Raw genomic sequence first — 24,014 nt, 5'->3', positions numbered from 1 at the left:
AGTCGCCATATTGGACACAGTGGTGTCCAAACAGAGATATTGTGAACAAAAAATGAACAAAGATATCGCAGTATATCCCACTTTATATATACGTCCTCAGATCAGAAAAGCTTTTCCTTACAAACGTATTTTGTCTTGGAAAGTATTGTTATCTAACAGTTGTGAACAAAATAATCTGTTGACGTGCCCGTCCAGAGTGTAGCAACCTTTTATACTTCGAGCTAAGATACACTTTAAACATTTATATCATATGTCTGGGGAAACAAACTGTACTTATCTACAAACATTCTGGCAGCCGAAGTCTTTCGTTATATCGAAAGGCTCTTTCTGGGGAATGAGTGAGTGCAGTTGAAATTACGACATTAAGATTTCCTTTATTTAAATAAAAAAACTCTGACATTTCGTAACAGCCTGTAAACTAACGAGAAAATGTTAGTAACCAGAAACAAATTCATTAATGGCGAATAACATTAATATTTTACCAGCAGAAAATGTTTCCCCTTACGTGAGCTTTACATTGTCAGTGCTGCATATTTGAATGAATTCTATACATACACGTTGAATACATTTTTCCCGAAAAATTAAAGGTTTGCGGTGGGAGGACAAAAACGAAGAAGAACTGTGTACCGTTATAGCATGGAACATACGACTGGGACAATGCTGCACAGAAGTTTTATCACACAAGAATACTTTGAGCAATTACACCTTCTAGTAGAAAATAACGTGGCACTAAATGTGATCCAAATAGAGGATTGCAATTGCTTTAGCTTTTACGTCAGTAGACGATACACTAGTAATAAATATTAATTTGTTTCTTTCAGATGATCACAGTTGACAACTCCCAACATGTCAGATGTCATTACATTTCTCCAATCTCACAAGGAGAGGTCCACAGTGGTGCGATAGACGTTTTGAAACCATCTACACGGTGATTGATGTATATTAAGATCCCAGGTATGACACACTGCGGCCATATACCCTGGTGGGCCCTCGTTTGCGAGTATTTGACGAAAAAGAAATTCGGATTATGTGTGATACTCAATAGCGTTGACAAACGTGCGTAATTTAGGCTGGTAGCGTGGTGCGCTCCCATCGGAACTGTTCTCAAGCTGGTATTTAGTATTAAATCACAATTGAAGTATGCGCTGGGTGTATAATAACACGTACCATCTTGAAATTAACAATATTTTTGTGTCTCTCTCTCTCTCTCTCTCTCGCACTGTCACAGCAAGTTACGCTGCATGATATATCATAAATGGATACTGCATCCGCCTTATGTGCAAGAGGTTGTGGGTTGGAATCTCACCACGTACACAGATTCTTTTTTAATTTTAAGTCTTTTTCGAAATTACTTCGATCATTACTTCTATTCAATTAATCGTTTTAATGTAATTTATATGTCTATTCCTTTGTTACATCATTTTAATCACTGCATGAACTTTTCCATTTCTTTCAGTTTCTTCTTTATATCATTCTTTCTCGAAACGGAATTTTTATGGCTGCTTATTTAACTGTATTTATCTATTATAATATTCAATTTATCTATTGTAATATTCAATTATTTGAAAATTCTGATGTATCAGTTAAAAAGCAAAAGACGAAATAAGCTGTATTTGTGCAATGGTGTGAAATTTGTATTTTTTCTACCAGATGCGCAATTTTCTTCCATGGTAATCGTCATACAAGCAGTCAAGACATAACGTAAATACCTACTGCGTCATGGACCAAACAACACAGAAAAGAATTTAAATTAAAGACGGGTTTATAAGTAAGTCGAAATTCAAGCAAAATGGGAACTAGATATAATGAACGCACTAACGTGGACGAAAAAACGGAGAGACAACACAAAATAAAAAAAAAACCACAAGAAGAAAGATTTTAAGTGGAGGAAGAATAATAGGAAGAAAAATGAGAGAAATTCAAGAAGAAGATATTATTATAAAAATTACGTGACGGAGGAACGGAATTGAAAAATTACATTTAAATCACTTAAGTCAATAAAATGATAAATAACGTCATTTCTAAAAAGATTTAAAAAGAAAAACAAACTTATTGCACCTGTTAAATTTCGAACCCACAACTTCTTGCATGCGGAGCTGTTACCCTATTCATTACCCCATGTGAACGAGCTATATAGTACAACTTTTTAACGCTATAGAGTATCACACAAAATTCGGTTTTTTTTTTGTCAATTCCTCGCTAACAAGGGCCCACCAGGGTGAAAGGGTGTATCGGGTGATACCTGGGATCTTAGCCTACATCACTATAAGATAGTTTCAGAAAGTCGATCGCACTTGCCAATGTTTAAACATAGTTTCTTAACGTTATCACACATGAACATATATTCCGAGAAGTAGCCCGTAAAAGGACGTTCATTGGTACTAAATCTGACGTAAGAGTTTTGGGGTGTTATTGCATTGCAATATAATGTCAGAAGTTGTGGATAAGCGACACAATGGCACATTGTGTTCTGCATGTAAGTACCCAGGCAGTCTATGCCAACAGCCCGTTAACAGAGCAGAACTACTTAAAGGAAATGGGCCACTTGGCAGTAGCCACTGTTGCCTGACTGCTAGTTGCACTCGACACACCACTGAGTTGCGACAGCTCTAAATACTAAGAGATCACCGTATCCCAAATTCAGATGATACATTACATAACTTCCGCACATACTGCATCAATCCGCACTCTAGTACACCGCTTAGCACAGTGCGTTATGTTCAGTAAAAACTAAACAGCTTGATGTGACCTACCTTTCTCGTCGAGACAAGTCGTTGTAGCGAGACAGAATACCATAACATCCAAACCCACCAAAAATAAAAGGAAAACACATATATTTGAAAAACAAGATAAAATTTCGTTTGGTGTCTTCCTTGGAGAGAGTCTCTACTCCTTCCAATGTGAGTATGTAAGCGCAGACTAGTTGTCCTCTAATCCAGAACACTGTTGCAGAAGCGTCGAAAAAAGCATGTCATTTTAGGACACAAAAGCCCCAGGACTGACGAAGTCTTACAGAAGCTCCAAATTCAGCACGAACATCAACGCAAGACGCTTTTAACAGTTTCCACGAAGAAACTCTGTCTAGAAATCTGGCAGAAAATACAGAGTCTGATCATACGTAAAGTACACCAGCGGCCAGGTGAAAATGATACCTTCACTATGCAATAATAATGGTGACATTACCGATGACATTGCCACTATAGCAGAGTTCTTAAACACGGTTTTCCGAAATTCCTGCACCAAAGAAGACGAAGTTAATATTCTAAAATTAGTGACAAGAACAACTGCCCCCATGAACAAGTACGAGGGTCGTTCAATAAGTATCGCCCCACATTTTTTTTTTCTCGGAACATATTTTTTTTTTTTTTTTGTTAAGAGTCAGAATCTGGTGACAGTACACATCAACATATCTTGTCCATGAAACTTTCTGGCAGATTAAAACTGTGTGCCGGACCGCTCTACCATCTGAGCAACCCAAGCACGACTCACGACCCGTCCGCACAGCTTAAATTCTGCCATTACTTCGTCTCCTACTTTCCAAACTTCACAGAAGCTCTTCTGCTTCTGGTAGAGCGCTTGCTCGGGAAAGGCAAAGGTCCCGAGTTCGAGTCTCGGTCCGACACACAGTTTTAATCTGTCAGGAAGTCTCATTTCAGCGCGCACTCCGCTGCAGAGTGGAAATCTCATTCTATGTCTTGTCCATGTTGTATTTTTCTACGTAGTCTCCGTCACATTCCTTGGCCGTACGCCAATGGAGTGGTAGACCATGTATTTCCTGCTCTTGTCCTGTATGCGTTACCATGTTTTCACTGCACTACTGACACTCTCTTCATCTTCAGAATGTGTTCCCCGTAGAGAATCCTGTTGTGATGCGCCGGTCGGTACGAATAATGGCATCAGCACTATTCAGCATGTTAGGAGTAGTAGCTGTGACAGGACGTCCTGAGCGTGGCTTACCATGGTGAACTGTTTCAGCGTTTCATGAGGCTGTAACTTTTTTACCCATTGCCCAACTGCACTCCTATCAACAGCAGTATCGCCATACGCTTCACACAAACGTTTATGGATGTTCACCATGGTTTCTTTTTCTGCGCACAAGAATTCAACAACAGCTCGCTGCTTGTAACGTGAGTCGTATGCAAACGCCATTTTTACGCTGTACTACAGCTCCGCCATCTGCCAGATCGGTTCGAAACTTCACCGTCGCACAGAACAAACATCAAATCTAAAGCACCAAAATGAGGTCTGTCTATGTATGTTAATGGCTTTTTAAAAAAATGTCGGGCATTACTTATTGAACGACCCTCGTAGATTTGGATATCATTTGTGTTGCTTGCATCACTTAATAAAGGCAAGGCCTCCGTTCCAAATTGTATACCAGTCGGGTTCCTTTCAGGGCATTCTAGTACAATAACTCCATACTTAGCACTCATATAGAACTGCACACTTGCCGAAAGATCAGTATGTAGAGACTGGAAACCTGCAGAAATCACACCAATATACAAGAAAGAAAATAGGAGTAGTCCGTTGAATTACAGACAGATATCACTAACGTCGATATGCTACAGCATTTTGGAACATACATTGTGTTGGGGTATTGCACCGAATTACACAGAAGAAAACGATATATGCACAATTAGCCAACACAGATTCAGAAAATAACGTTCTTGAGAAACACACCTAGCTCCTTATTCTCACGAAGTAACGAGTGCTATCGGGAGGGGATGTCAGACTACCTCCATATTTTTAAATTCACGCAGGGCTTTTGACACCGTTCCGCGCTACCGACTTCCAATCAAACTGCGTGCCTGCAGAGTAATGTCTCAGTTGTGCGACTGGATTCGTGTTTTCGTGTCAGAAAACTCACACATCGTCTGATGTTCCGCAAGGAAGTGTCATGGTCCCAAGGCTGTTCCTTATCTACACAAACGATTTAGGAGACAAAAATGGTTCAAATGGCTCTGAGCACTATGGGACTTAACATCTGAGGTCATCAGGCCTCTAGAACTTAGAACTACTTAGACCTAACTAACGTAAGGACATCAGACACATCAATGAACAAGGCATGATTCGAACCTGCGACCGTAGCGGTCGAGCGGTTCCAGACTGAAGCGCCTAGAACCGCTCGGCCACACCGGCCGATATTTAGGAGACAATCGGAGCAGCCGTCATAGATTCTTTGCATATTATTCAGTTATTTACCGTCCTTTAAAGTCACAATATGACAAAAACCAACTGAAAAATGCTTTAGACAACATATGTCTATGGTGCAAAAAATGGCAATTAACTCTAATCAACTGTGAAGTCATCCACATGAGCAGTACAAGGAATCCGCTAAAATGCGGTTACACGATGTATCACACAAATCTAAAGCCTGTAAATTCAACTAAATACTTAGGGGATACAATTACAAGTACCTTACACTGGGACAGTCTCCTTCATAAAGTTTTTGGGAAAGCAAACGAAAGAGTGTGATCTATTGTTAAAAATTACACTGAGTTTCTCTGCCTCTTGCTCGAGTATTGCTGTGCGGTGTGGGATCCACATCAGACAGGACTGACTCATGTCCCCAAAAAGTTCAAAGAGGAGAATCTCTTTTTGTATTATGGCGAAATAAGGAAGAGAGTGCCGCGTAATGGGGTGGAAATCATTAGAACAAAAGGCGTTTTTCGTTGCGGCAGGAGCTTCTCGTTAAATTTCAATCACCAACTCAGAGTGTAGTTGCTTTTTTCTCTCTATCGGCCACCTGCACGGAGAGAAATATCATCATAATGTTATTGCTGTTGTTGCCTTCAGTCCTGAGACTGATTTGATGCAGCTCTCCATGCTACTCTATCGTGTGCAAGCTTCTTCATCTCCCAGTACTTACTGCAACCTACATCCTCCTGAATCTGCTAAGTGTATTCATCTCTTGGTCTCCCTCCACGCTGCCCTCCAATGCTAAATTTGTGATCCCCTGATGCCTCAGAACATGTCCTACCAACCGGTCCCTTCTTCTTGTCAAGTTGTGCCACAAACTCCTCTTCTCCCCAGTTCTGTTCAATACCTCCTCATAAGTTATGGGATCTACCCATCTAATCTTCAGCATTCTTCTGTAGCACCACATTTCGGAAGCTTCTATTCTCTTCTTGTGCAAACTATTTATCGTCCATGTTTCACTTCCATACATGGCTACACTCCATAGAAATACTTTCAGAAACGACTTCCTGACACTTGAATCTATACTCGATGTTAACAAATTTCTCTTCTTCAGAAACGCTTTCCTTGCCATTGCCAGTCTACATTTTATATCCTCTCTACTTCGACAATCATTAGTTATTTTGCTCCCCAAACAGCGAAACTCCTTTACTACTTTCAGCGTCTCATTTCCTAATCTAATTCCCTCAGCATCACCCGACTTAATTCGACTACATTCCATTATCCTCGTTTTACTTTTGTTGATGTTCATCTTATATCCTCGTTTCTAGACACTGTCCATTCCGTTAAACTGCTCTTCCAAGCCCTTTGCTGTCTCTGACAGAATTACAGTGTCATCGGCGAACCTCGAAGTTTTTATTTCTTCTCCATGAATTTTAATACCTACTCCAAATTTTTCTCTAGTTTCGTTTACTGCTTGCGCAATATACAAATTGAAAAACATCGGGGACAGGCTACAACCCTGTCACACTACCTTCCCAACCGCTACTTCCCTTTCATGCCCCTCGACTCTTATAACTGCCATCTGGTTTCTGTACAAATTGTAAATAGCCTTTCGCTCCCTGTATTTTACCCCTGCCATCTTGAGAATTTGAAAGAGAGTATTCCAGTCAACATTGTCGAAAGCTTTCTCTAAGTCTACAAATGCTAGAAACTTAGGTTTGCCTTTCATCAAAATAAAATAAGAGAAATCTAAGGTCGCACAGAAAAACTTCAGTGTTCGTTTTCCCACACACTGTTCGAGAATGGAGTTGTAGAGAAATAACTTGATGGCGGTTCGGCGGAACCTTTGCCAGGCACTTAATTGTGAATTCCAAAGTAATCACGTAGACGTAGATGTTACGTACAGTATGTGATACAGGGTATCCAGACATCTGTTAGTGAACACTGATGTGGCGTGCATCCTCCCATCACCTTTACGACGGCTTGAACTGTGCTGGGGACAATGAGAGTGAGGCTTCTGAAACTCTGTGGAGACATGGCTGATCATACTTCATCAAGAGCCTAAAGCAAAAACGGTGGCGATGTTAAACGTTGGTTTGTGGAGCGAATTCGATATTCTACCTTATCCCAATGGGGTTCCATGACTTTCAGGTCAGGTCTCTGAGCTTGCTGGCCCTTTCAGAAATACGTCCACACATCATTACGTCACAGATGCTGCTTTAGGACTGGGTGCAGTGTTAGGCTAACAGATTTACAGTCTCCTAACAGTTCCTCTAATATAAAATGAGTACATATCCTTCCACATATAGCGTTTTCAGCAGTGCAATGAGGAAACCACATCCTAACCAACAAAATGAGCCAAATATGGTGACATCATCACCTCGTCTCTAATGCACTCACGGCAGCTAACGTTCTGCAGGCATCGACAAACCCAAAGCCCCAATTGGATTGGAACAAGGAATAGCGTGGTACGTCACTCCCAATCATTCGTTTCCCGTCATCCACTGTCCAGGGCCGCGGCACTTTACAAAAATTTCACTCATAATTTACCATTAAGTACAGATACTTGTGGCTTACAAGGACGTCCTCGACACTTTTCCCTCATTATTTTAACTCCCTACGCACACTTCATTATCCCAGCTGGACTTCTGGTAGCACTTTGGAAGTCTCGGGTGATTGCTTCGGCTGATTTAACACCGTCTTTTTCTACAACGCTCGAATCTCCCTGTCGGCCACCACTTGAGATCTGCTTCGTCTTGGTTAGGTGTGGTTGTTCCTTTGGGGTTACATATCACAACCACTTCACCAACAGTCGAATTGGGCAGCTTCAGATGGATTGAAATGTCTCTGATGGATTTGCTTCGCAGCTAACATCCAACGAACAGTTCACGTTCAAAGTTACAGTCTGCTGTTATTGCTTCTCCACTGACAACATAATACTCCATGCCTCCTTTTATATTGGCGAGACTCCTCTCGTGGCATCTAGTAATCAATTTCGCATCACAGAGGATTGTGCGGATACCGTTGGTCAGACAGTGGGCTTTTCAGAGTAAGAGCAAGTGAATCATCGAAAAACATCAAAATTATAATAGTTTGTATCAAATAGGGTGTCTACACATAATTCTATTCTAATAATTATTGTTTTCTATCGCAACTTAAATGATGTCCGATTCATTATATGTGATGCTAGAATTAGAAATGAGTGTAATTGATATCATGAGAGCAACAGGGTTAAAATACAGGGAAACGCCGTAATCTGCTATATATGAAACAGATATTACAAAAAAAGGAGGGGCATAAAAAACGACTGTCACAAAATAGCTGTCGACCAGTATGGCCTTCGTCAAAAATGGATGACACACACGCACACACGCACACACACACACACACACACACACACACACACACACACACACACACACACACGCGCGCGCAAATGAAGCTTACACGCGTATGACTGCAGTCGCTGGCAACTAAAGCCACACTCCCTAACAAAAAGACTGTCATAAATTAGATTTCGTCCAGTATAGCCTTTGTCAAAAATAGACGATACACACACACACACACAAACGCAACACACACATTCACATGACTATAGTCTCTGGCAAATAAAACCACACTGCGAGCAGCAGACCAGTGCATGATGGCAGTGGCGACTGGGTGGTGACAAGGGGGCAGGAAGGGGGAGAGATGGCTTCGCTTGCCAGAGACTGCAGTCATAAGTGTGTGAGTTGCGTTTGCGTCAGTTTGTGTGTTTGTGTGTGTGTGTGTGTGTCTGTCAATCTGTCTGTCTGCCGTCTATTTTTGACGAAGGTCATACTGGACGAAAGCTAATTTGTGACAGTCTTTTTGCTGTGTCTGTTTGCAGCTTAGCATCTCCGCTGTATTGTGAGTAGCAACTTTACTTTTCATGATATTGTTACATCCCATCCTGGATTATCCATTGTTTAAAAAAAGGAGAGGTATAGAAGTCATTCACCAACAAAGATAAATTCGGCTTTGTGTATAAGGTACCGTTACTAAGACATTTTAAAGGCACGGTTGTCGAACATGTGTATCGATAACCAGTTAAAGGAGTTAATGAAAATTACAGGACAAGAAAAATCAGATGGATGATGATAATGATATTTGGTTTGTGAGGCGCTCAACTGCGCGGTTATCAGCGCCTGTACATACCCCCAATCTTTACTCAGTCTAATCTCACCACTTCCATGAATGATGATAGTGATGAAATGATGAGGACAACACAATCTGGCAGTCCCCGGGAACAGTCAGAAAAATGCGTCGAGGGAAAGACAACATTGGATCATAAGCCACTCTCAAATGATTCAAACGGCTCTAAGCACTATGGGACTTAACAGCTAGGGTCATCAGTCCCCTAAACTTAGAACTACTTAAACCTAACTAACCTAAGGACGTCACACACATCCATGCCCGAGGCAGGAATCGGACCCGCGACCGTAGCAGCCGCGTGGTTCTGAACTGAAGCGCCTACAACCGCTCGGCCACCGCGGTGGGCAAGCCACTCTCATTGAAAGGGAGGAAGACTTACGTAAGAAGAACTGTTGAAATATTTGGCTATCCTAAATGTTGCCTGCGATGGCCAGACAAGATGTGGCAGACACTGTGATGTAATTCGTGATGCAGCGGTTACATGCTCAGTTCCTAAATACTCCAGCAATTGCTGCTGTGGTCCTCGCGTCCGGCCATCCTGACTTAGGTTTCCCGTGATTTTCCTAATTTCAGGCAAATGCCGGGATGGTTCCTTTGAAAGTGCACGACCGACTTCCTTCCCCATCCTTCCCTAATCCGATGATGAGACCTATTACCTCGCAGTTTGGTCTCCTCCCCCAAATCAATCAAACCCAATCCGCTACTGTGGTCAAGCTACATTGAATCGAAACTGCAAAATGTTTCCGGAAGAACGGAAGTTGCACGAAAGTAAAATCATCTAGCGAGTTTCTTATGTTATGACGAAATATATACGCTAACCATTTCACATGGCCACATTTACCACAAACGTCACATCAGTGGTTAAACTAACTGTTGCCAAAGTCGACTTTTCTACTCGAAAGCAGACTGGTAGCATAAGAACAAGCACACGCTCCTAGCGGCGTATCTGCAAATGAAGAATTACTTCCGCTCCAGTAGGAAGAAGATCAGTCGCACAGAGTATCTAGGGTGCGAAAAAGCATGGATCACCATAGCAAAGAATGGCACAAACTTCAACAGGCGGGGATGGCAAGCTGCTCAGCTTCGCCAATATTGCCATTGGAAGAAGAATGTGTAACTAATATGCAGAAACAGAAGAGAGCAAGTCATAAACGATTAGATAATAACATAATTGATTCTGACGTATGATTTTGTCCTCGAACGCAAAGGAATATGAAGTTTCTTGGAAGTAAGCCACTAGTCCCACCTGCGTATCCTCAACTGTTACACATATGCAGTTTCGTAGGGAAAAAAAACAGACTTACAAACACTTAACTAATAACGGGACTCCCATAGTGCAATAGAACCTGAATATCAGAGCTGGATAAATTGAAACTATTAGGACGGGAAAAGTCTTGTTTCCAGTGGTTCCAAAGACATACTTTAAAGCAATCGCTATGCTATGAGGTTTCCACTTACTGGACACTATACCTGCGAAGAAGGCCAAAAGCGGTGTAGCCATATTTGTGAATGACTCTCTATTTCTCCTCTTCAACACAAAGGTGTAAAGGGTTACTGCAGTGGTGAACATGCCAACAGCCTTGACAATACGAGCATGCTCGCTGGAACTGCCCACTGACGCAACTTAGTTCCAAAGAATAGCAAAGACCACACTGATATCGTATTGCTCAACAGTCCGTTCTAGATTTGTGAAGACTTTAACGGACGTTATTTGTTACGGATAGCCTCATTAAAGCAGGGTTGTCACGCCATCAGAAAACAAGAGACACAGCATGCACTTAAAGCAAAACTACGGGGCCGCAGGTCGCTATTTTTCTCTCAGCATGCTCTACTATCCTTTCCACAATCTCAAAGGGGAGTGGTCGATGATTTTCCCATCAATGACCACTCCTCCTTCTCTAACCAGAGCTGTTTTCTAAATCTGGTCAAACTGTAGGAAACAATCTCTGATAAGATCACAAGTGAAAGATGGACATAGGTACATATGACAGAAAGTGCGTTGCAAAGGAGGTGGAGATAAAAGATTTTTGATAGCGTATTTTTCAATGATGAAAGCACACGGTAGAATAAACGTGTAGAGACGGAATGTTTTTTCAGTACTACAATTTCACCTCCAAACTGAGGAAGACAGTAAGCTGTAGCAGCTTCACGTTGTAACCACATTTGCATTCGACCCATCAAAGGCAAATCTTCCAGCAAAAGGCGTTGTGGAAGTAAGACCGGTCCCACGAGGCAGTCGCCAATAATCCCCGCCCACATACTGAATCTGAACCGGTGCCGATGGCTCGCTCCATATTGTGGAGATTGTCCATAGGACACAAGTGGGTGTTGTGAAGTCTGACGGTATCTCCCCTCGTCAAGGTAGCCTCATCCGTGAACAGGAGGGATAACATTACTCCCAGCTTCGTGGCGGCCTCTGCCACGAACCAGTGACAAAACAGTCGCCGTGGAGGCAAGTCCGTAGGTAATATGGTCGGCAAATTTGTTAGTGATACAGTGGCAAGTTTAATAGAGAATGTTCTACACTGGTTCTCCATTATCACGTGCAGGTGGGCTACCTACCTGATAAGCTAATACTGGCGTCACTGTAGAAGGCCTCATCTCCACCTTCAGGTGGATCTACATGTCTCGAAATGCATTGCCAGCCAAATGTCCGTATAGCTTTTTTTTGCTCTTTATCCTTTCAGCGATCGTTTCCTGCCCTTTGTCTCCATCTAACAAAATCACAATCACACTGTATATCACACAGACCAAACCGTACGAAAAAGTAAGCCACAGAAACGGACGTTCAGCAAGGCTAACTGAACGCTATATATCGAACTAAGTGTGTTTAAACATTGGTTGTGATCCACCAGTAGACAAAAAGCAATAAACAGAATGTAGTGGAGACAAATAACATTTGAATAACTGCCTTTTTCTCCCTCATAAAGTATTTACCTAAGTACGTCCAGCGCGACGAAAGCAACAAGATTTATGCCACTGACCGAGAGTAGCTACGCCATTTGGCTTACGTGTTGTAGCAGACGGTGAACTAAGACGACTTTATTTTTAAACTGAAAAAATAAAATAAAAACTTCAAAAGTATCGATAGGTGGACTGGGCTGATTCACAAACATGTGCTGGGCCTTTTGCTTTGCATTTATTTGTAAGGAATACTCTTAACAACGGTCACTAGACAGTTGTTTTAATGTCTCTAGAACTTATCCAAAAGGTAACAGTTTAAACTGGATCCTGTATTTCTTCATTAAACAATAAATTAATTTAATCTTCCTTAAACCAGTGAAATACTTTTGATGAAGGCGTCGTCAAAGGGCAACGCACAAGTAACTACCACAAATAGAAAGGAATATCCCAGGGCTTGCCCTCGTGTGACGAACCAGTTCAGAAGCAGTCAGATACGATCCAGCAAATAAATTCGTCACACATCACGAAGTAGAGGTATCCATGAAATAAATACCACTGGCAGCTACTCTGACTTAGAAATCTGTCATATAAAATTACTCCCGAGCTCATACCACTCTTGCCTACTGCAGTCACTTTCAAAGGGGCGCTGCGGTACTTTCACCCGGACGACGCCTGGTAACTAATTTTGACATTTGACGGCCGCAATACAAATACAGCTGGAACCGGCTTCCGCATCCAGATTGAAGAGTTATTTACAGGGATCCCACAAATTAAGACATCAGACACGATACAGTACCTTATTGTATATCTGTCTGCGTCAGACGCTCCAACGTCGGACATGTTACTTTAAACAACAGCAGTTATCCGTCCTCACATCCAGCTTTTGTTCCAGAAAACACCGAGTGCGGCAAAAAGACGCTGCCGTTAGTATTCAGCGCCGTTCCTTCTCTCCACGCCGGCAGCGTTCGTTCCCTTCCCGAGCGCTAGCAGGTCGACCGCTCCGTATCTCTCTACCATCCCCCGCGGCTCTTGTGTGCCAGCGCCCAGAAGCTGACCATTCCCGCCAGATGGCGCACAATCGGGTTTTCAGCAGCCGGTCAGCCGTGCGGCGAATCCTAAGTGTGTAGGCAACCATCACAGCGTGGATGAAGATGTAGTGCCAAGAAATGAGAACTTCTATCCCAGGGCTATAGCCAACCACCACCCTGCGGCCTCTGAGCCATTTAATACTCAGTGATTTCTTTAAAGTCAGTACCGCCATTTGAATATTGTTTATTTGCAGTGTTGCATTTACACTTGCACTATCATAAATTCGGCTTCGAAGTGCCATTATCAAGTGTTTTCTGAAAGCATATTAGAAAATAACAGTGAAATACATAAATATATATTTATAATGCTTACTTACAATTGTTATACAGTGCCTAAGATGGCATACTCTCGTATTTCAAATACACTATTAGGCCCATTGTCTAAGGGACGATATTTCTGATAATGCCTACTGCTTTGTCTCCGTAGTATATCATCTTGACTCAAGATTTGTGTACCCCTGGCGACTGTACGATACAAAGCTTTACACCTTGTCTGGGCCCGTCAACACCAACATTGGAGTGTTAATGACTGGAAACATGTTGCCTGATCGGACGAGTCTCGTTCCAAATTGCATCGAGCGGATGGACATGTACGGGTATGGAGACAACCTCATGAATCCATGGACTCTGCGGGTCAGTAGGGGATTGTTCAAGCTGGTGGAGGCTCTGTAATGGTTTATGGCGTGTGCTTTTAGAGTGATATGGGACTCCTGATGCGTCTAGATACGACTCTGACAGATGACAGGTACGAAAGGATCCTGTCTGATCACCTGCATTCATTCATGTCCATTGTGCATTCCGACCGTGAAAATCGTCAGTGTGAGTTTTTCTCAGCTTCACTAGAAGAGAGGATCTGCCGTACATTCTTCGCGAATAGGTACGACTTTTCACTACCATGAAAATCGTTCTACCTATAGTAATAACAGGAGTGTAGAATGAAATGTAGATTGACAGACATATTTCTGTTTATATTTATTGTATTCATCCTCTACTGCTTATGTTTGTTTTCGATTTATTACTCAATATGATTCGTTCTAACACAGCATAATTAAACAATCCCCTTTGTATGCTAAATGAGTCATTCCGTATTATTACATAAAATACCAATCAATTCTTTATGGTTTTGCCGGTATCGATACATTTGTTTTCATATTGTCGAGGAGTCAATACAATTTTATGTATTTACATTGATGCTAAATATCGTGTCAAATCTGGCATATGAACGTCAGTAGACTCAGCTGCCTGTCTCGCAAAGGAATACCTTATGCGCTTCCCTATTCGATCAAGTCACTACTTACAGTAACCAAAGTGTTTATATGTAAGCTGTTGCTTCGAAGCCCACCGATTTTGAGGCTGAAATTAGTTTCTGTCTTGCAGAACATTCAGTCCTTTATTTTAGAGTGGTTAAGTGTCATAAGTATCATTCGCCCGTATACGCTTCTATTATATTGTCTGCGATGGGCAATGTCGTAGGTTCATAGAACAAGTGAAAAAGTGATCGAATGTACTCAATTATATATGTATACAAATGCACTCACACGTAAGTTAGCATTTCATATTTTTTCCCAGAATCAAATTAAATGGGCCACTATAACCCTTTTCTGACGAAGATTTTCGTGAGCTTTTCCTGCGCTGGTAGGCAAATGGCGGAAATGGGAATCCGCTTGCGAACTTTTCCTCATTGAAGTCACAGGGATTTGTCTGAAAATAGCAAACTGTATAACGACGATATATACATTGTCATTCGTGTAAGTGAGGCAACAGTAAATCCTGAATTAAATCTTTACAAAAGAGAATTATTACCAATGGCTGCAACCTTAGAGTGAAAAATCACGCTTATCCCATGTAACTTCTGAAAAAACTCTGCGTAGCACTTAAAATCATCGATTCACGTAATTTATTCGCTGTTTTATAGGTGATACTCCCATGTGAAGAACATGACCGTAATTTTAGTCGCAGGAGCGGAACCTAAAACACATTTCGGTTGACAAAATGTCTACGACGTAGCGACATAATTCGCAGCGGGAAACGGCCACCTGCTACGAATCAAAGAGATTTATAGCTGAGGGCGACTCTGACGGATAACTAACATTAATAACAGTCCATATCAAATCCTGACTACCACACGGATCACGAAAATATATTGGTGCAGGACATTTGTCTATCTGATTATTGAGGAATAAATAAATCCTTCATACCTGCACAAAGTAATTTGAAACGTTAAATCTGCTAGAAGCTGAGCTCATAGAAACCGTTTCTGCAGAGTAAGATGTGTTTATTGTATCAATCCCCCTCGTGAAGTACTATTTGCAAAAATATCAGTTGTGCCCTCGTCGGGGTGGCAGTTCGAAAGTACGCATAACTTCAGTTAGTTACACATATAAAAGTAGATGATAAAGTCTTACTTAACTTGGAGAGATGATGATGATGATTTTGGTTTATGTGGCTCTCAATGGCGTGGTTATTAGGCCTCATAGGAATTCCAAATCTTTAGACAATCCAGTGTCGCCATTTTCCGGAAAGATAATGAAATGATGAGGACAACACAAACACCCAGTCCCCAGGAGGAGACAGTCCCTCACCCGACCGGTAATCGAACCCGAGACACGTGAGAGATTGAGTAATTTGTAATAACTTGTTTGTTTCCAACCCCACCTATATCTCTCATTTTATTATATAATCATTTTCGTGTGCAGGAACATGTCCAGTAATGTAAGTACTAGGGTCATTCAGTAAGTAATGCAACACATTTTTTTCTCTGCCAGTTTCTGTTGAAAAAAATGCTTCATTTATTGTGGGATATCGTGGAATGATGCCGCTTCAGATCCTATTGTTTTATGAAGTTCCAGTAAGAGCCTTCAAAATGGTGTCTGTAAAGAAGGTGCGTTCCAAGCAAAGAGGCGTTATTGAGTTTCGTTTGATGGAAAACCAGAGGATCGAAATATTAATAGGCGCTTATAGAATGTCTGTGGAGTCCTGGCACTGGAAAACAGCACGCTGAGTAGTTGGGCGATGCATCCGTCATCATTGAAAGAAGCTCGCGCGAACCTGTCGGATTTCCCGCGTGCCGGGTGGACATAGTTGTGACTCCTGAGGAAGTTGAAGAAACGGCTTCAGCTTGTTCGTCGCCACAAAAGTGCAAACGGACTTCTCCTTCTGCATGATAACACAAGACCTTACACAAGCCTGCGCACCCAAGAGGAGGTCACAAAAGTCCGGTGGACTGTTCTTCCTCATCCATCGTACAGTTTCGATCTCGCACCTTCCAGCTTCCAACTGTTTGGTTCATTGAAGGATGCACTCCGCTCTAAACAGTTCGTGGTTGATGGGATGGTTACTGATCGGTCAAGACGTTGGCTCTGACTTCGACCAGCAGAGTGTTATCATGTGTTCATATAGGCCCTTCTAGTAAGGGTGCGTAAGGATGTCGCACTGAACGAAGATTATGTTGAAAACTAGGGTTTTGTAGGCTAGAGAGTGGAGGGTAACATGGTGTATTGGAATCCTAAATAAAACCAACCTACGATGAGAAATTTTTTTTAACGTTAATTATTGAACTCCCGTCGTATAGCAATATCGGCATATGAAGTCAATAAAAGTATTTGTGTCTTTCGTTCACTGTTAGATTTCAAGCAATGGCTTACATCTTAAAACTTAACTCTCCACAATGCAGCAGCATACCTGAGAGATGAGCAGGAAAGTGTCTGTTCGATACAAAAATTTGACTTTGTTGTTCTCATAACTCTAATACGCTATATACAAAATATTTAATCAAAATTCCATACTTTGGAAAAATTGGCTCTCACTGTCGTTCCTAGTGCACTTAAATCCCATGGACATGGGCATCCGCAGATATGTGTCCAGCAAGTTTCGAGGTTACAAAGTGGGGTTTCCAATATAACGAATACAACGGAAGTACACTAATCGTACCGTATATCAAATGATTAATAGTTTAAAACTAATATTTGTTTAAAGTAGATTGCTTTGAAATCTGAAAGGATGGCATACTTCATTTATGTATATGAAGTGCATATTATTATTTTGCCAGTAGTACGCAGATTCCACATTTTCGATTTAACAGCCTGAAATTACAGGCCCCGTATGATTAAAACAAGCACTTCCAACAAGCTATAAAATAAAGCCGGTAATATTTATAAAAGGTCCATTTTGTTCAGATACCAATAATGTAAGTTTGACCAAGATAACTAAAAATCTGTAAAACAAAAATATCGGGAAGCCTTAGCTAACACCGTTGTTTATTAACAAAAACAGGCTACAGAAATGTCACTGATAAATACCGGGTGACCAAAAACTCAGTTTAAATTTGAAAACTTAATAAACCACGGAATATTGTAGACAGAGAGGTAAAAACTGACACACATGCCCTGAATGACATGGGGTTTCATTAGAACAAAAAAAAAAAACACCCCGTATTGCTAGACGCGTGAAAGATCTCTTGCGCTCGTCGTTTGGTGATGTTCGTGTGCTCAGCCGCCACTCTCGTCATGCTTGGCCTCCCTGGTCCCCAGACCTCAGTCCGTGTGATTATTGGCTTTGGGGTTACCTGAAGTCGCAAGTGTATCGTGATCGAGCGACATCTCTAGGGATGCTGAAAGACAACATCAGACGCCAATGCCTCATCATAACTCCGTACATGGTTTACAGTGCTATTCACAACATTATTTCTCGACTACAGCTATTTTTTGAGTAATGATGGTGGACATATTGAGCATTTCCTGTAAAGAACATTCTTTGCTTTGTCTTACTTTGTTATGCTCATTATTGCTATTCTGATAAGATGAAGCGCCATCTGTCGGACATTTTCTTAACGTTTGTATTTTTTCGGTTCTAATGAAACCCCATGTCATTGCAATCATGTGTGTCAATTTTTACCTCTCTATCTACATTATTCCGTGATTTATTCAATTTTCAAATTTATATTGACTTTTTGATCACCCAGTACTTTTCGAAGTAGAGAAACATGATGGAAAACTTTAAAAACGGTTATTCAGCATTGATGTCATACTAAATACTTACTAATTTACAAAACTTCACACAATGCTAATGAATTTATCGAGTTATTGACATTGCTTACAGTTTTCAAGGCTGACTGGCATAATTAAAGTTTCAGCCAGCTAGGTTTTGTAAAACCACTAATTGAATCTTGTATGCTTTACGCACTGTTCTCTATGCTCTTGTGTTTATAGTGTTTTTGGGCTCATATTTAGTTTGATGGGAGAGGTTTTCATAAATCTGCTCTGTAGCTAATAAATAGCTCTCAGTCACAATTAACTATTCAAATTACTATGGATGCATGAAAATGTGAATGGTAATGCAACATACACCAGCGACTTAAAACCAATAAGTACTTCTGCGTTTGATTTCGATACGGTGAAATAAAAATGTAATGTTTCTCAGGAAGTTGGACGCACTGACAGACTGTGAGAAAGTGAGGAGGGGCTCAGGCAACCAAAGGCTAGCATGTCGCATAAAAGTTCCTAGCTTAAAGGGCTAGGACATAATGGGGTTATTCTGAACAGACAGGCCCTGTCAAAGCCCATGTCCACGTGCAAATGGAAGCCTCGCAGAGCTGTGACGGCGACTTTCATCAGGCCGTGAACTGCCACTGTGAGAAGTCGAGAAAGAATGTTTTCGAAATGAAGACGAATCTGCCAGGGTGTGGGAAAAACACGACACACTCAGGTAGATAAGAATCTGCTGTACTCAAAGGAGGTCAGCAGGAGTTGTTGTTTAAGTTTTGTAAGGCAGCTAGGTTCACCAAAAGTATTTTCCATCGCGGTTAGGGAGACTCACAAGTGCGTACGTACAGCCCCTCTCTTGGCTAAAACGTGGGTCCCCTCTCATAGGGGATGAGAAGTTTTGCTTTGAGCGCCAGTCTGAGGGAGATATGATGAGTACTGGTCAATCACGCCAGATTTTAGAGGAGAAGAGAATTTTTTTAGTGTTGTAAACTTTTTATTGGTTGGAACACGGCAGGTCTACAGCAACTGACTGAAGAGAATCCCGTGCTGGCACAATCAGCAAGAATTTTGAGGAGTATAGCAGTTAGACACTTTGTCTTGGGTTTCATGGGTTGTCAGAGGTAGGCATGCTTTCAACTCAGAGCTGCAGAGAGGGAGAACATCGTCCTAGGGCTGATCGTAGATGCAAGGGCTCGTTGTACAGCTTTCATCAATCGCTGCAGCTATTCTCTACACCTGAGTCTTAGAGTGGTGGTAAGTCACATTTGCGTGAATCATGACGAGGGAGCAATAAAGTTTTTTGTAGCAATTTAGAGTCGTCGTTGTTTAAATTAATTCACTCCGTCTGCAAGTTGAATTCAGCATACAATTGTACAAGGTTTCTTGTGCTTACAAGTACTTCTCTGGTTTCTTTTCGTTAGACAGCTGACTAATTCTACAATGACTGGGGTTTTTATGTTGACATTGCTGTTAAAATCATTCCATTCCATTCTCAATCCTCCGATGGCAAAGACCTCGCATGTTACTTTCACAATTCGTTTGAACGTTTGCACATTCTATTATTAATGATTTTGTCTATTAGATTCAAATTAACACAGTTTGGTAATATACTACGTGAACTATACCACCAAGTTTTAATGTTTAACTGGGCCACCACTGCTTTAATTCACACGCTCACTGTTTTTTGTTGTGCGACTTTTTTTTATATTTCACATAATGTTAGTGGGAGTGATCTGTTCACTGTGCAGGTCACAGGGTTCAGATTGTTTTAGCATCTCAGGGAAATGATAAATGCTGAACAGTAGTGTCACATTAGGTGTCTATTCTTATCAAACACATTTTGGTTTCAGTATAATATTGTCCAGTTAGTTCTGTGTGCACAATATAGCAGCGGTGGTTACAAAGTCACACGAGCTGGTGACCTGTTCTTTTATTTAACCGTTGTAACGCTGACTTTCCATCAGCTTAGCTCTGATGTTGACAGCTGACACATTTCTTCTCTTCGGGCATTATTTGTAACATCTTTTGTAAATTTAATGTAAATTACGTTCGTTTTCTACGCTCGTTTCACGGTTCTGAATTTTTCGGTGGCAGATGTTCTGATGATGGGCTGTGCCCGAAACGCATCAATGAATGAGAATTTTTGAGTATCAAGTAATCAACTATTCTACCGACCTATTCAGCATTGGCGTAAGTCTCCTGAAATTATATTTTTCAGTTGCCCATGTCCGTGAATATGACATGTACTGAACGACGTATCTGTGTCTGTTGCAGGACAATGGTTCAGGTTGACTGCTGAGTACCAGCCACCATTCCCAATTGTCAGAAGAGATTACATACAGTTTTTCAGGTTCTTTGTTAATATATACATAAAATCCATTCTACTAAGAATGAAGTTATTTTTATAGAATCACGGGGCAACCTCCCACCAAATGTTATTTTCTTTGATCACAATATAAAGTCCTTCGTCAATGAACGGTTTCAGTCAGTAATGACCATCTTTATCGTCGAAAGACTTTATATTATGATCAAAGCCCGGAATAGAAAGCATTTGAAAGTACCTGCATCGCTGTATTCGCGACTATGTCGCAACTTCTGCATCCTCCAACCAGTTACGTAAACACACATGAAAGTAGATAAAGTGGTGCAATTAGTCCGCCTTTGATAAAGACCAAGAGTATGACATTAGTAGAAAGTGATCCTATCAACAGGATGAGCTACTTACCAATTAAGATACAATTTAGTTGGTCCAAAGACTCCTACAAGCAATAGGCCAGACATTATCATTCAAATCCGAAATGCAACGATGATGACAGCATTGATTTTCGGCTCATTTTATCGAACATTACCATTAAAATACGTTAAAAGAATTGCGAATGCTTAGAGAAACTTCCTTAGAACACTGGGAGGATACACGTTACTAGATAACTAGATACTTGTAAGGATCTAGCATCAACTAATGTCTACTTTCATAAAATGTATGAGCAAATAGAGGCCACAACCGACAGGAATAAATGGAGTCCGGATAGCAAAGACGTTGGTAAACTGCACACGAAGGTTCAGATAAAGGAAGATGATGGCAGACAGAATCATTAAACCAAAACTCCTGAGGGTTCAATTTGGTGAGGTTAATGTGAGTGTCTTTCGTTCGTTAAACCAGATACCTCAAGTTCAAAAGATCAATTAAAGTACGACAAGAAATTGAGTTTTATGAGCTTTCATTAGCCATTTTTTTTCCTTACTCGAACAAGCAGCAAGATATCGGCTACTTCATGACAATAACCGAGTGTCAGCGCCAGTATGACGCTGCGAAGCTACGTTCAGAACGAATTAACTTCCATCTGTCGCCACCGGAGCGGAGTGACGTCAGTAGTCAGAGTTGTCGTTTATCAGTTGCAGCTGGAGGGATGTGTCCACCGCGGCGTGGAAATTTCTCGCAATATAACGGACGTGGGAGTAGAGAAGAGGCGTTCACAATTCAGTAGCTCGAGAAACTTCCAGGCGCTGCCACTCTGCTGCCGTTATTTACGCTGCGCCGTAGCGACACCACTGAATTAGCTGCTGCAAGAACTTTCCAAAGCTCACTCAGACTGACCCTCTCTATTAACGAATGCAGCCGCTTCGCAGGACGGAAAACGATATCAGTCACTGGACTCGCATTCGGGAGGACGACGGTTCAATCCCGCGTCCGGCCATCCTGATTTGGGTTTTCCGTGATTTCCCTAAATTGCTCCTTGCAAATGCCGGGATGGTTCCTTTCAAAGGGCACGGCCGACTTCCTTCCCCGTCCTTCCCTAATCCGATGAGACCGATGACCTCGCTGTCTGGTCTCCATCCCCAAAACAACCAACCAACCGATATCAGTCAACCGTTTCCAGTCGAGAGCAAATTTCGGCACGTCGCCTGACGAAAGTTTGCGCTTTCCGCAACTGAATTGCTAGCTGTGTGCTAGGCTCATACCGAATATTCAGTGTTATCTGAGGTACGTAGTATTAGCACCGTACTCAATTCGTAATAAATAGAATTTACACCTTCTCTGACAAAGCAAACATATCCGGACTGTTAGTATCTGTGAAAAAAGTAATATTTAACACCTACCATATGAATTACCTTATTCACCACACTACAACATTAGATGTGGTAAGTGAGTGTACTGAAATTAGCTTTCTAAAATGCACCATTGACCCAAAACACTATGTACTCCCGCTTAATAGGTTACTCCACATTCGGAGCGTAATAGAGCAGCGATTCTGCCTGGCATAGATTCGACAAGTTGTTGGTAGATCAGCAGTCGTTTTGAAAGGAGTCTACTGGGGTACACTTATATGTGGCACCCGAATATGGTAATGACACTAATGTACACTGAAATGAAAGTATGATACTGTAAACGATATATGTCCGTGATGGTATCTATAAAGCGAATCGCTGTCTTTGCACGACCGCAGATACTGCTTCTGGTCTGAGATTGTAGTGCTGGAGCAAGAGAGCGCTTGGCGCACAGCAGTGATTGTCTAGCAGTCTATGAGCGAATTAGGATGCCGTAGGCAGTTTTTTGTGGTTTCCTCTGTTAAGCCACCAAGAATTGGATTATAATGTACGAATTTTCTCATACCAATATTTTCTGTTACACCACACCTAAAATAGGTACTTAAAATAATGAGTGGTTTGATAATGGAATGTAAAGTTAAATGTTGAATGTATACTTAATTGTTGCTAGAAAGGATTACTGGATTGATATTACAAAGAAGCTTTAGGAGTACATGTATTATAGCAAATATAAATATAGAAGCAGAAGTCTTCTCTCAGTAAAGGTAAAGAAATTATTTTTATATCACTTTCCTTTTGCCAGCGCGTTAGTGTAAATTTGTTGGCTGATAATTGGTAACAGTGAGTTCTATGTTGAGTAAACCCGGAATGTACGTAAACAGATTTGACGTATAGACTAGTCAGATATTTCTCTTTTGGTATGTTTCTAAGATTTATTAACACAAGTATACGTAATCTGATGAGTGGTCTTTATGTCATTTAGTGATGTTAGATAATACTTGCTGTGGAAACCTCACTGTTTATTACTACATTTTCAAGGATAGGTTATCATTTAGTAAAAAGGATGCAATTTTTCTGATTAATGTAATTTCAGTTGTCATGTTTTGAAAAGCCAAACTTAACTTCGAAAACAAGTTCATTATTGAAAAAGTCAGTGTTAGTACTTCACTCAAATCACTACCACCTCCCTGTTCAGCTTATGGTTGTTCAAAAACATTCAATTTTTCTTAAATGATTTCATTTATGTGAGTAAGAATTTCGTGTATATTTCAAAGTATTACGGGCAGCATTGCACACCGCTGAGCCTGTAACTAGTATATTTTACTCTTATTTATCAGTAAGCAAAATATAAAGCGATCTACCGTTGCTGCTTTAGAGGTAAGAAGATTTTATTTATTTGTTATGTGCACAGGAATCATAGTTATCAGTTTTGAACAGGGCCACAGAATTACTCTTATTGGGAGTTGCATAGTCCAATCAGTTCGTATAAACTTTTGCTAACAATAACACAGAGGAAGTACACCACTTGCGTCTCTTCTCGATAGTTCATAGGCGAAGTACTGGTGCTAAACTGTTCGCGTTGGCCCTGTGCCCATAATCATGTTGTACAAATGGAGAAGATGTCTCAATTATTGACGACGCCTTTGGCACAATTGTTTTATCAATCTGCATTCAATGATGT

This window comes from Schistocerca piceifrons, chromosome 3 (assembly GCF_021461385.2).
Source record: "Schistocerca piceifrons isolate TAMUIC-IGC-003096 chromosome 3, iqSchPice1.1, whole genome shotgun sequence".
Classification (NCBI taxonomy): domain Eukaryota; kingdom Metazoa; phylum Arthropoda; class Insecta; order Orthoptera; family Acrididae; genus Schistocerca; species Schistocerca piceifrons.
This window is presented reverse-complemented; position numbering follows the sequence as displayed.